The sequence below is a fragment of the Scyliorhinus torazame genome, chromosome 15 (genome assembly GCF_047496885.1).
Source record: "Scyliorhinus torazame isolate Kashiwa2021f chromosome 15, sScyTor2.1, whole genome shotgun sequence".
Classification (NCBI taxonomy): domain Eukaryota; kingdom Metazoa; phylum Chordata; class Chondrichthyes; order Carcharhiniformes; family Scyliorhinidae; genus Scyliorhinus; species Scyliorhinus torazame.
This window is the reverse complement of record NC_092721.1, coordinates 88556522-88569937: the sequence shown is the minus strand read 5'-3', so window position 1 is coordinate 88569937 and position 13416 is coordinate 88556522.

The window sequence follows — 13416 nt, the reverse complement described above, 5'->3', positions numbered from 1 at the left end:
GTGTGAGTCTACTTCCTGTGCTGTGTGAGTCTGCTCTCTGTGCGCTGTGTGAGTCTGCTCTCTGTGCTGTGTGAGTCTGCTCTCTGTGCTGTGTCAGTCTGCTCTGTGTGCTGTGTGAGTCTGCTCTCTGTGCTGTGTGAGTCTGCTCTCTGTGCTGTGTGAGTCTGCTCTCTGTGCCTCTGCTCTCTGTGCTGTGTGAGTCTGTTTTCACTGCTGTTTGAGTCTGCTCTCTGTGCTTTGTGAATCTGCTCTCTGTGCTGAGTGATTCTGCTCTCTGTGCTGTGTGGGTCTACTTCCTGTGCTGTGTGAGTCTGCTCTCTGTGCGCTGTGTGAGTCTGCTCTCTGTGCTGTGTGAGTCTGCTCTCTGTGCTGTGTGAGTGTGCTCTGTGTGCTGTGTGAGTCTGCTCTCTGTGCTGTGTGAGTCTGCTCTCTGTGCTGTGTGAGTCTGCTCTGTGTGCTGTGTGAGTCTACTTCCTGTGCTGTGTGAGTCTGCTCTCTGTCCGCTGTGTGAGTCTGCTCTGTGTGCTGTGTGAGTCTGCTCTCTGTGCTGTGTGAGTCTGCTCTGTGTGCTGTGTGAGTCTGCTCTGTGTGCTGTGTGATTCTGCTCCCTGTGCTGTGTGACAGCTCCCTGTGCTGTGTGAGTCTGCTCTCTGTGCTGTGTGAGTCTGCTCTGTGTGCTGTGTGAGCCTGCTCTGTGTGCTGTGTGAGTCTGCTCCCTGTGCTGTGTGACAGCTCCCTGTGCTGTGTGAGTCTGCTCTCTGTGCTGTGTGAGTCTGCTCTCTGTGCTGTGTGAGTCTGCTCTGTGTGCTGTGTGAGTCTGCTCTGTGTGGTGTGTGAGTCTGCTCCCTGTGCTGTGTGACAGCTCCCTGTGCTGTGTGAGTCTGCTCTGTGTGCTGTGTGAGTCTGCTCTCTGTGCTGTGTGACTCTGCTCTGTGTGCTGTGTGAGTCTGCTCTCTGTGCTGTGTGAGTCTGCTCTCTGTGCTGTGTGAGTCTGCTCTCTGTCCTGTGTGAGTCTGCTCTGTGTGCTGTGTGAGTCTGTTTTCTCTGCTGTATGAGTCGGCTCTCTGTGCTGTGTGAATCTGCTCTCTGTGCTGAGTCATTCTGCTCTCTGTGCTGTGTGAGTCTACTTCCTGTGCTGTGTGAGTCTGCTCTGTGTGAGTCTGCTCTCTGTGCTGTGTGAGTCTGCTCTCTGTGCTGTGTGAGTCTGCTCTGTGTGCTGTGTGAGTCTACTCTGTGTGCTGTGTGAGTCTGCTCTGTGTGCTGTGTGAGTCTGCTCTGTGTGCTGTGTGAGTCTGCTCTCTGTGCTGTGTGAGTCTGCTCTGTGTGCTGTGTGAATCTGCTCTCTGTGCTGAGTGAGTCTGCTCTGTGTGCTGTGTGAGTCTGCTCTGTGTGCTGTGTGAGTCTGCTCTCTGTGCTGTGTGAGTCTGCTCCCTGTGCTGTGTGACAGCTCCCTGTGCTGTGTGAGTCTGCTCTCTGTGCTGTGTGAGTCTGCTCTCTGTGCTGTGTGACTCTGCTCTGTGTGCTGTGTGAGTCTGCTCTCTGTGCTGTGTGAGTCTGCTCTCTGTGCTGTGTGAGTCTGCTCTCTGTCCTGTGTGAGTCTGCTCTGTGTGCTGTGTGAATCTGTTTTCTCTGCTGTATGAGTCTGCTCTCTGTGCTGTGTGAATCTGCTCTCTGTGCTGAGTCATTCTGCTCTCTGTGCTGTGTGAGTCTACTTCCTGTGCTGTGTGAGTCTGCTCTGTGTGAGTCTGCTCTCTGTGCTGTGTGAGTCTGCTCTCTGTGCTGTGTGAGTCTGCTCTGTGTGCTGTGTGAGTCTACTCTGTGTGCTGTGTGAGTCTGCTCTGTGTGCTGTGTGAGTCTGCTCTCTGTGCTGTGTGAGTCTGCTCTGTGTGCTGTGTGAATCTGCTCTCTGTGCTGAGTGAGTCTGCTCTGTGTGCTGAGTGAGTCTGCTCTGTGTGCTGTGTGAGTCTGCTCTCTGTGCTGTGTGAGTCTGCTCTCTGTGCGCTGTGTGAGTCTGCTCTGTGTGCTGTGTGAGTCTGCTCTGTGTGCTGTGTGAGTCTGCTCTCTGTGCTGTGTGACTGCTCTCTGTGCTGTGTGTCTGCTCTGTGTGCTGTGTGTGTCTGCTCTGTGTGCTGTGTGAGTCTGCTCTGTGTGTTGTGTGAGTCTGCTCTCTGTGCTGAGTGAGACTGCTCTGTGTGCTGTGTGAGTCTGCTCTCTGTGCTGCGTGAGTCTGCTCTCTGTGCTGTGTGAGTCTGCTCGGTGTGCTGTGTGAGTCTGCTCTGTGTGCTGTGTGAGTCTGCTCTCTGTGCTGTGTGAGTCTGCTCACTGTGCTGTGTGAGTCTGCTCTCTGTGCTGTGTGAGTCTGCTCTCTGTGCTGTGTGAGTCTGCTCTCTGTGCTGTGTGTGTCTGCTCTCTGTGCTGTGTGAGTCTGCTCTCTGTGCTGTGTGAGTCTGCTCTCTGTGCTGTGTGAGTCTGCTCTGTGTGCTGTGTGAATCTGCTCTCTGTGCTGAGTGAGTCTGCTCTGTGTGCTGTGTGAGTCTGCTCTCTGTGCTGTGTGAGTCTGCTCTGTGTGCTGTGTGAGTCTGCTCTGTGTGCTGTGTGAGTCTGCTCTCTGTGCTGTGTGAGTCTGCTCTCTGTGCTGTGTGACTGCTCTCTGTGCTGTGTGACTGCTCTCTGTGCTGTGTGTCTGCTCTGTGTGCTGTGTGTGTCTGCTCTGTGTGCTGTGTGAATCTGCTCTCTGTGCTGAGTGAGTCTGCTCTCTGTGCTGAGTGAGACTGCTCTGTGTGCTGTGTGAGTCTGCTCTCTGTGCTGTGTGAGTCTGCTCTCTGTGCTGTGTGAGTCTGCTCTGTGTGCTGTGTGAGTCTGCTCTGTGTGCTGTGTGAGTCTGCTCTGTGTGCTGTGTGAGTCTGCTCACTGTGCTGTGTGAGTCTGCTCTCTGTGCTGTGTGAGTCTGCTCTCTGTGCTGTGTGAGTCTGCTCTGTGTGCTGTGTGAGTCTACTTCCTGTGCTGTGTGAGTCTGCTCTCTGTGCCTCTGCTCTCTGTGCTGTGTGAGTCTGTTTTCACTGCTGTTTGAGTCTGCTCTCTGTGCTTTGTGAATCTGCTCTCTGTGCTGAGTGATTCTGCTCTCTGTGCTGTGTGGGTCTACTTCCTGTGCTGTATGAGTCTGCTCTGTGTGCTGTGTGAGTCTACTTCCTGTGCTGTGTGAGTCTGCTCTCTGTGCGCTGTGTGAGTCTGCTCTCTGTGCTGTGTGAGTCTGCTCTCTGTGCTGTGTCAGTCTGCTCTGTGTGCTGTGTGAGTCTGCTCTCTGTGCTGTGTGAGTCTGCTCTCTGTGCTGTGTGAGTCTGCTCTCTGTGCTGTGTGAGTCTGCTCTCTGTGCCTCTGCTCTCTGTGCTGTGTGAGTCTGTTTTCACTGCTGTTTGAGTCTGCTCTCTGTGCTTTGTGAATCTGCTCTCTGTGCTGAGTGATTCTGCTCTCTGTGCTGTGTGGGTCTACTTCCTGTGCTGTGTGAGTCTGCTCTCTGTGCGCTGTGTGAGTCTGCTCTCTGTGCTGTGTGAGTCTGCTCTGTGTGCTGTGTGAGTCTGCTCTGTGTGCTGTGTGAGTCTGCTCTCTGTGCTGTGTGAGTCTGCTCTCTGTGCTGTGTGAGTCTGCTCTGTGTGCTGTGTGAGTCTACTTCCTGTGCTGTGTGAGTCTGCTCTCTGTGCGCTGTGTGAGTCTGCTCTGTGCGCTGTGTGAGTCTGCTCTCTGTGCTGTGTGAGTCTGCTCTGTGTGCTGTGTGAGTCTGCTCTGTGTGCTGTGTGATTCTGCTCCCTGTGCTGTGTGACAGCTCCCTGTGCTGTGTGAGTCTGCTCTCTGTGCTGTGTGAGTCTGCTCTGTGTGCTGTGTGAGCCTGCTCTGTGTGCTGTGTGAGTCTGCTCCCTGTGCTGTGTGACAGCTCCCTGTGCTGTGTGAGTCTGCTCTCTGTGCTGTGTGAGTCTGCTCTCTGTGCTGTGTGAGTCTGCTCTGTGTGCTGTGTGAGTCTGCTCTGTGTGGTGTGTGAGTCTGCTCCCTGTGCTGTGTGACAGCTCCCTGTGCTGTGTGAGTCTGCTCTCTGTGCTGTGTGAGTCTGCTCTCTGTGCTGTGTGACTCTGCTCTGTGTGCTGTGTGAGTCTGCTCTCTGTGCTGTGTGAGTCTGCTCTCTGTGCTGTGTGAGTCTGCTCTCTGTCCTGTGTGAGTCTGCTCCGTGTGCTGTGTGAGTCTGTTTTCTCTGCTGTATGAGTCTGCTCTCTGTGCTGTGTGAATCTGCTCTCTGTGCTGAGTCATTCTGCTCTCTGTGCTGTGTGAGTCTACTTCCTGTGCTGTGTGAGTCTGCTCTGTGTGAGTCTGCTCTCTGTGCTGTGTGAGTCTACTCTCTGTGCTGTGTGAGTCTGCTCTGTGTGCTGTGTGAGTCTACTCTGTGTGCTGTGTGAGTCTGCTCTGTGTGCTGTGTGAGTCTGCTCTGTGTGCTGTGTGAGTCTGCTCTCTGTGCTGTGTGAGTCTGCTCTGTGTGCTGTGTGAATCTGCTCTCTGTGCTGAGTGAGTCTGCTCTGTGTGCTGTGTGAGTCTGCTCTGTGTGCTGTGTGAGTCTGCTCTGTGTGCTGTGTGAGTCTGCTCTCTGTGCTGTGTGAGTCTGCTCCCTGTGCTGTGTGACAGCTCCCTGTGCTGTGTGAGTCTGCTCTCTGTGCTGTGTGAGTCTGCTCTCTGTGCTGTGTGACTCTGCTCTGTGTGCTGTGTGAGTCTGCTCCCTGTGCTGTGTGAGTCTGCTCTCTGTGCTGTGTGAGTCTGCTCTCTGTCCTGTGTGAGTCTGCTCTGTGTGCTGTGTGAATCTGTTTTCTCTGCTGTATGAGTCTGCTCTCTGTGCTGTGTGAATCTGCTCTCTGTGCTGAGTCATTCTGCTCTCTGTGCTGTGTGAGTCTACTTCCTGTGCTGTGTGAGTCTGCTCTGTGTGAGTCTGCTCTCTGTGCTGTGTGAGTCTGCTCTCTGTGCTGTGTGAGTCTGCTCTGTGTGCTGTGTGAGTCTACTCTGTGTGCTGTGTGAGTCTGCTCTCTGTGCTGTGTGAGTCTGTTTTCACTGCTGTTTGAGTCTGCTCTCTGTGCTTTGTGAATCTGCTCTCTGTGCTGAGTGATTCTGCTCTCTGTGCTGTGTGGGTCTACTTCCTGTGCTGTATGAGTCTGCTCTGTGTGCTGTGTGAGTCTACTTCCTGTGCTGTGTGAGTCTGCTCTCTGTGCGCTGTGTGAGTCTGCTCTCTGTGCTGTGTGAGTCTGCTCTCTGTGCTGTGTCAGTCTGCTCTGTGTGCTGTGTGAGTCTGCTCTCTGTGCTGTGTGAGTCTGCTCTCTGTGCTGTGTGAGTCTGCTCTCTGTGCTGTGTGAGTCTGCTCTCTGTGCCTCTGCTCTCTGTGCTGTGTGAGTCTGTTTTCACTGCTGTTTGAGTCTGCTCTCTGTGCTTTGTGAATCTGCTCTCTGTGCTGAGTGATTCTGCTCTCTGTGCTGTGTGGGTCTACTTCCTGTGCTGTGTGAGTCTGCTCTCTGTGCGCTGTGTGAGTCTGCTCTCTGTGCTGTGTGAGTCTGCTCTGTGTGCTGTGTGAGTCTGCTCTGTGTGCTGTGTGAGTCTGCTCTCTGTGCTGTGTGAGTCTGCTCTCTGTGCTGTGTGAGTCTGCTCTGTGTGCTGTGTGAGTCTACTTCCTGTGCTGTGTGAGTCTGCTCTCTGTGCGCTGTGTGAGTCTGCTCTGTGCGCTGTGTGAGTCTGCTCTCTGTGCTGTGTGAGTCTGCTCTGTGTGCTGTGTGAGTCTGCTCTGTGTGCTGTGTGATTCTGCTCCCTGTGCTGTGTGACAGCTCCCTGTGCTGTGTGAGTCTGCTCTCTGTGCTGTGTGAGTCTGCTCTGTGTGCTGTGTGAGCCTGCTCTGTGTGCTGTGTGAGTCTGCTCCCTGTGCTGTGTGACAGCTCCCTGTGCTGTGTGAGTCTGCTCTCTGTGCTGTGTGAGTCTGCTCTCTGTGCTGTGTGAGTCTGCTCTGTGTGCTGTGTGAGTCTGCTCTGTGTGGTGTGTGAGTCTGCTCCCTGTGCTGTGTGACAGCTCCCTGTGCTGTGTGAGTCTGCTCTCTGTGCTGTGTGAGTCTGCTCTCTGTGCTGTGTGACTCTGCTCTGTGTGCTGTGTGAGTCTGCTCTCTGTGCTGTGTGAGTCTGCTCTCTGTGCTGTGTGAGTCTGCTCTCTGTCCTGTGTGAGTCTGCTCCGTGTGCTGTGTGAGTCTGTTTTCTCTGCTGTATGAGTCTGCTCTCTGTGCTGTGTGAATCTGCTCTCTGTGCTGAGTCATTCTGCTCTCTGTGCTGTGTGAGTCTACTTCCTGTGCTGTGTGAGTCTGCTCTGTGTGAGTCTGCTCTCTGTGCTGTGTGAGTCTACTCTCTGTGCTGTGTGAGTCTGCTCTGTGTGCTGTGTGAGTCTACTCTGTGTGCTGTGTGAGTCTGCTCTGTGTGCTGTGTGAGTCTGCTCTGTGTGCTGTGTGAGTCTGCTCTCTGTGCTGTGTGAGTCTGCTCTGTGTGCTGTGTGAATCTGCTCTCTGTGCTGAGTGAGTCTGCTCTGTGTGCTGTGTGAGTCTGCTCTGTGTGCTGTGTGAGTCTGCTCTGTGTGCTGTGTGAGTCTGCTCTCTGTGCTGTGTGAGTCTGCTCCCTGTGCTGTGTGACAGCTCCCTGTGCTGTGTGAGTCTGCTCTCTGTGCTGTGTGAGTCTGCTCTCTGTGCTGTGTGACTCTGCTCTGTGTGCTGTGTGAGTCTGCTCCCTGTGCTGTGTGAGTCTGCTCTCTGTGCTGTGTGAGTCTGCTCTCTGTCCTGTGTGAGTCTGCTCTGTGTGCTGTGTGAATCTGTTTTCTCTGCTGTATGAGTCTGCTCTCTGTGCTGTGTGAATCTGCTCTCTGTGCTGAGTCATTCTGCTCTCTGTGCTGTGTGAGTCTACTTCCTGTGCTGTGTGAGTCTGCTCTGTGTGAGTCTGCTCTCTGTGCTGTGTGAGTCTGCTCTCTGTGCTGTGTGAGTCTGCTCTGTGTGCTGTGTGAGTCTACTCTGTGTGCTGTGTGAGTCTGCTCTGTGTGCTGTGTGAGTCTGCTCTCTGTGCTGTGTGAGTCTGCTCTGTGTGCTGTGTGAATCTGCTCTCTGTGCTGAGTGAGTCTGCTCTGTGTGCTGAGTGAGTCTGCTCTGTGTGCTGTGTGAGTCTGCTCTCTGTGCTGTGTGAGTCTGCTCTCTGTGCTGTGTGAGTCTGCTCTCTGTGCTGTGTGAGTCTGCTCTCTGTGCTGTGTGTCTGCTCTGTGTGCTGTGTGAGTCTGCTCTGTGTGCTGTGTGAGTCTGCTCTGTGTGCTGTGTGAGTCTGCTCTGTGTGCTGTGTGAGTCTGCTCTGTGTGCTGTGTGAGTCTGCTCTGTGTGCTGTGTGACTGCTCTCTGTGCTGAGTGATTCTGCTCTCGGTGCTGTGTGAGTCTCCTCTGTGTGCTGTGTGAATCTGCTCTCTGTGCTGTGTGAGTCTGCTCTCTGTGCTGTGTGAGTCTGCTCTCTGTGCTGTGTGAGTCTGCTCTCTGTGCTGTGTGAGTCTGCTCTCTGTGCTGTGTGACTGCTCTCTGTGCTGTGTGACTGCTCTCTGTGCTGTGTGTCTGCTCTGTGTGCTGTGTGTGTCTGCTCTGTGTGCTGTGTGAGTCTGCTCTGTGTGCTGTGTGAGTCTGCTCTCTGTGCTGAGTGAGACTGCTCTGTGTGCTGTGTGAGTCTGCTCTCTGTGCTGTGTGAGTCTGCTCTCTGTGCTGAGTGAGTCTGCTCTGTGTGCTGAGTGAGTCTGCTCTGTGTGCTGTGTGAGTCTGCTCTCTGTGCTGTGTGAGTCTGCTCTCTGTGCGCTGTGTGAGTCTGCTCTGTGTGCTGTGTGAGTCTGCTCTGTGTGCTGTGTGAGTCTGCTCTCTGTGCTGTGTGACTGCTCTCTGTGCTGTGTGTCTGCTCTGTGTGCTGTGTGTGTCTGCTCTGTGTGCTGTGTGAGTCTGCTCTGTGTGTTGTGTGAGTCTGCTCTCTGTGCTGAGTGAGACTGCTCTGTGTGCTGTGTGAGTCTGCTCTCTGTGCTGCGTGAGTCTGCTCTCTGTGCTGTGTGAGTCTGCTCGGTGTGCTGTGTGAGTCTGCTCTGTGTGCTGTGTGAGTCTGCTCTGTGTGCTGTGTGAGTCTGCTCTCTGTGCTGTGTGAGTCTGCTCACTGTGCTGTGTGAGTCTGCTCTCTGTGCTGTGTGAGTCTGCTCTCTGTGCTGTGAGAGTCTGCTCTCTGTGCTGTGTGACTGCTCTCTGTGCTGTGTGACTGCTCTCTGTGCTGTGTGTCTGCTCTGTGTGCTGTGTGTGTCTGCTCTGTGTGCTGTGTGAATCTGCTCTCTGTGCTGAGTGAGTCTGCTCTCTGTGCTGAGTGAGACTGCTCTGTGTGCTGTGTGAGTCTGCTCTCTGTGCTGTGTGAGTCTGCTCTCTGTGCTGTGTGAGTCTGCTCTGTGTGCTGTGTGAGTCTGCTCTGTGTGCTGTGTGAGTCTGCTCTGTGTGCTGTGTGAGTCTGCTCTCTGTGCTGTGTGAGTCTGCTCACTGTGCTGTGTGACTGCTCTCTGTGCTGTGTGACTGCTCTCTGTGCTGTGTGTCTGCTCTGTGTGCTGTGTGTGTCTGCTCTGTGTGCTGTGTGAATCTGCTCTCTGTGCTGAGTGAGTCTGCTCTCTGTGCTGAGTGAGACTGCTCTGTGTGCTGTGTGAGTCTGCTCTCTGTGCTGTGTGAGTCTGCTCTCTGTGCTGTGTGAGTCTGCTCTGTGTGCTGTGTGAGTCTGCTCTGTGTGCTGTGTGAGTCTGCTCTGTGTGCTGTGTGAGTCTGCTCTCTGTGCTGTGTGAGTCTGCTCACTGTGCTGTGTGAGTCTGCTCTCTGTGCTGTGTGAGTCTGCTCTCTGTGCTGTGTGAGTCTGCTCTGTGTGCTGTGTGAGTCTACTTCCTGTGCTGTGTGAGTCTGCTCTCTGTGCCTCTGCTCTCTGTGCTGTGTGAGTCTGTTTTCACTGCTGTTTGAGTCTGCTCTCTGTGCTTTGTGAATCTGCTCTCTGTGCTGAGTGATTCTGCTCTCTGTGCTGTGTGGGTCTACTTCCTGTGCTGTATGAGTCTGCTCTGTGTGCTGTGTGAGTCTACTTCCTGTGCTGTGTGAGTCTGCTCTCTGTGCGCTGTGTGAGTCTGCTCTCTGTGCTGTGTGAGTCTGCTCTCTGTGCTGTGTCAGTCTGCTCTGTGTGCTGTGTGAGTCTGCTCTCTGTGCTGTGTGAGTCTGCTCTCTGTGCTGTGTGAGTCTGCTCTCTGTGCTGTGTGAGTCTGCTCTCTGTGCCTCTGCTCTCTGTGCTGTGTGAGTCTGTTTTCACTGCTGTTTGAGTCTGCTCTCTGTGCTTTGTGAATCTGCTCTCTGTGCTGAGTGATTCTGCTCTCTGTGCTGTGTGGGTCTACTTCCTGTGCTGTGTGAGTCTGCTCTCTGTGCGCTGTGTGAGTCTGCTCTCTGTGCTGTGTGAGTCTGCTCTGTGTGCTGTGTGAGTCTGCTCTCTGTGCTGTGTGAGTCTGCTCTCTGTGCTGTGTGAGTCTGCTCTGTGTGCTGTGTGAGTCTACTTCCTGTGCTGTGTGAGTCTGCTCTCTGTGCGCTGTGTGAGTCTGCTCTGTGTGCTGTGTGAGTCTGCTCTCTGTGCTGTGTGAGTCTGCTCTGTGTGCTGTGTGAGTCTGCTCTGTGTGCTGTGTGATTCTGCTCCCTGTGCTGTGTGACAGCTCCCTGTGCTGTGTGAGTCTGCTCTCTGTGCTGTGTGAGTCTGCTCTGTGTGCTGTGTGAGCCTGCTCTGTGTGCTGTGTGAGTCTGCTCCCTGTGCTGTGTGACAGCTCCCTGTGCTGTGTGAGTCTGCTCTCTGTGCTGTGTGAGTCTGCTCTCTGTGCTGTGTGAGTCTGCTCTGTGTGCTGTGTGAGTCTGCTCTGTGTGGTGTGTGAGTCTGCTCCCTGTGCTGTGTGACAGCTCCCTGTGCTGTGTGAGTCTGCTCTCTGTGCTGTGTGAGTCTGCTCTCTGTGCTGTGTGACTCTGCTCTGTGTGCTGTGTGAGTCTGCTCTCTGTGCTGTGTGAGTCTGCTCTCTGTGCTGTGTGAGTCTGCTCTCTGTCCTGTGTGAGTCTGCTCCGTGTGCTGTGTGAGTCTGTTTTCTCTGCTGTATGAGTCTGCTCTCTGTGCTGTGTGAATCTGCTCTCTGTGCTGAGTCATTCTGCTCTCTGTGCTGTGTGAGTCTACTTCCTGTGCTGTGTGAGTCTGCTCTGTGTGAGTCTGCTCTCTGTGCTGTGTGAGTCTACTCTCTGTGCTGTGTGAGTCTGCTCTGTGTGCTGTGTGAGTCTACTCTGTGTGCTGTGTGAGTCTGCTCTGTGTGCTGTGTGAGTCTGCTCTGTGTGCTGTGTGAGTCTGCTCTCTGTGCTGTGTGAGTCTGCTCTGTGTGCTGTGTGAATCTGCTCTCTGTGCTGAGTGAGTCTGCTCTGTGTGCTGTGTGAGTCTGCTCTGTGTGCTGTGTGAGTCTGCTCTGTGTGCTGTGTGAGTCTGCTCTCTGTGCTGTGTGAGTCTGCTCCCTGTGCTGTGTGACAGCTCCCTGTGCTGTGTGAGTCTGCTCTCTGTGCTGTGTGAGTCTGCTCTCTGTGCTGTGTGACTCTGCTCTGTGTGCTGTGTGAGTCTGCTCCCTGTGCTGTGTGAGTCTGCTCTCTGTGCTGTGTGAGTCTGCTCTCTGTCCTGTGTGAGTCTGCTCTGTGTGCTGTGTGAATCTGTTTTCTCTGCTGTATGAGTCTGCTCTCTGTGCTGTGTGAATCTGCTCTCTGTGCTGAGTCATTCTGCTCTCTGTGCTGTGTGAGTCTACTTCCTGTGCTGTGTGAGTCTGCTCTGTGTGAGTCTGCTCTCTGTGCTGTGTGAGTCTGCTCTCTGTGCTGTGTGAGTCTGCTCTGTGTGCTGTGTGAGTCTACTCTGTGTGCTGTGTGAGTCTGCTCTGTGTGCTGTGTGAGTCTGCTCTCTGTGCTGTGTGAGTCTGCTCTGTGTGCTGTGTGAATCTGCTCTCTGTGCTGAGTGAGTCTGCTCTGTGTGCTGAGTGAGTCTGCTCTGTGTGCTGTGTGAGTCTGCTCTCTGTGCTGTGTGAGTCTGCTCTCTGTGCTGTGTGAGTCTGCTCTCTGTGCTGTGTGTCTGCTCTGTGTGCTGTGTGAGTCTGCTCTGTGTGCTGTGTGAGTCTGCTCTGTGTGCTGTGTGAGTCTGCTCTGTGTGCTGTGTGAGTCTGCTCTGTGTGCTGTGTGAGTCTGCTCTGTGTGCTGTGTGACTGCTCTCTGTGCTGAGTGATTCTGCTCTCGGTGCTGTGTGAGTCTCCTCTGTGTGCTGTGTGAATCTGCTCTCTGTGCTGTGTGAGTCTGCTCTCTGTGCTGTGTGAGTCTGCTCTCTGTGCTGTGTGAGTCTGCTCTCTGTGCTGTGTGAGTCTGCTCTCTGTGCTGTGTGACTGCTCTCTGTGCTGTGTGACTGCTCTCTGTGCTGTGTGTCTGCTCTGTGTGCTGTGTGTGTCTGCTCTGTGTGCTGTGTGAGTCTGCTCTGTGTGCTGTGTGAGTCTGCTCTCTGTGCTGAGTGAGACTGCTCTGTGTGCTGTGTGAGTCTGCTCTCTGTGCTGTGTGAGTCTGCTCTCTGTGCTGAGTGAGTCTGCTCTGTGTGCTGAGTGAGTCTGCTCTGTGTGCTGTGTGAGTCTGCTCTCTGTGCTGTGTGAGTCTGCACTCTGTGCGCTGTGTGAGTCTGCTCTGTGTGCTGTGTGAGTCTGCTCTGTGTGCTGTGTGAGTCTGCTCTCTGTGCTGTGTGACTGCTCTCTGTGCTGTGTGTCTGCTCTGTGTGCTGTGTGTGTCTGCTCTGTGTGCTGTGTGAGTCTGCTCTGTGTGTTGTGTGAGTCTGCTCTCTGTGCTGAGTGAGACTGCTCTGTGTGCTGTGTGAGTCTGCTCTCTGTGCTGCGTGAGTCTGCTCTCTGTGCTGTGTGAGTCTGCTCGGTGTGCTGTGTGAGTCTGCTCTGTGTGCTGTGTGAGTCTGCTCTGTGTGCTGTGTGAGTCTGCTCTCTGTGCTGTGTGAGTCTGCTCACTGTGCTGTGTGAGTCTGCTCTCTGTGCTGTGTGAGTCTGCTCTCTGTGCTGTGTGAGTCTGCTCTCTGTGCTGTGTGTGTCTGCTCTCTGTGCTGTGTGAGTCTGCTCTCTGTGCTGTGTGAGTCTGCTCTCTGTGCTGTGTGAGTCTGCTCTGTGTGCTGTGTGAATCTGCTCTCTGTGCTGAGTGAGTCTGCTCTGTGTGCTGTGTGAGTCTGCTCTCTGTGCTGTGTGAGTCTGCTCTGTGTGCTGTGTGAGTCTGCTCTGTGTGCTGTGTGAGTCTGCTCTGTGTGCTGTGTGAGTCTGCTCTCTGTGCTGTGTGAGTCTGCTCTCTGTGCTGTGTGACTGCTCTCTGTGCTGTGTGACTGCTCTCTGTGCTGTGTGTCTGCTCTGTGTGCTGTGTGTGTCTGCTCTGTGTGCTGTGTGAATCTGCTCTCTGTGCTGAGTGAGTCTGCTCTCTGTGCTGAGTGAGACTGCTCTGTGTGCTGTGTGAGTCTGCTCTCTGTGCTGTGTGAGTCTGCTCTCTGTGCTGTGTGAGTCTGCTCTGTGTGCTGTGTGAGTCTGCTCTGTGTGCTGTGTGAGTCTGCTCTGTGTGCTGTGTGAGTCTGCTCTCTGTGCTGTGTGAGTCTGCTCACTGTGCTGTGTGAGTCTGCTCTCTGTGCTGTGTGAGTCTGCTCTCTGTGCTGTGTGAGTCTGCTCTGTGTGCTGTGTGAGTCTACTTCCTGTGCTGTGTGAGTCTGCTCTCTGTGCCTCTGCTCTCTGTGCTGTGTGAGTCTGTTTTCACTGCTGTTTGAGTCTGCTCTCTGTGCTTTGTGAATCTGCTCTCTGTGCTGAGTGATTCTGCTCTCTGTGCTGTGTGGGTCTACTTCCTGTGCTGTATGAGTCTGCTCTGTGTGCTGTGTGAGTCTACTTCCTGTGCTGTGTGAGTCTGCTCTCTGTGCGCTGTGTGAGTCTGCTCTCTGTGCTGTGTGAGTCTGCTCTCTGTGCTGTGTCAGTCTGCTCTGTGTGCTGTGTGAGTCTGCTCTCTGTGCTGTGTGAGTCTGCTCTCTGTGCTGTGTGAGTCTGCTCTCTGTGCTGTGTGAGTCTGCTCTCTGTGCCTCTGCTCTCTGTGCTGTGTGAGTCTGTTTTCACTGCTGTTTGAGTCTGCTCTCTGTGCTTTGTGAATCTGCTCTCTGTGCTGAGTGATTCTGCTCTCTGTGCTGTGTGGGTCTACTTCCTGTGCTGTGTGAGTCTGGTCTCTGTGCGCTGTGTGAGTCTGCTCTCTGTGCTGTGTGAGTCTGCTCTCTGTGCTGTGTGAGT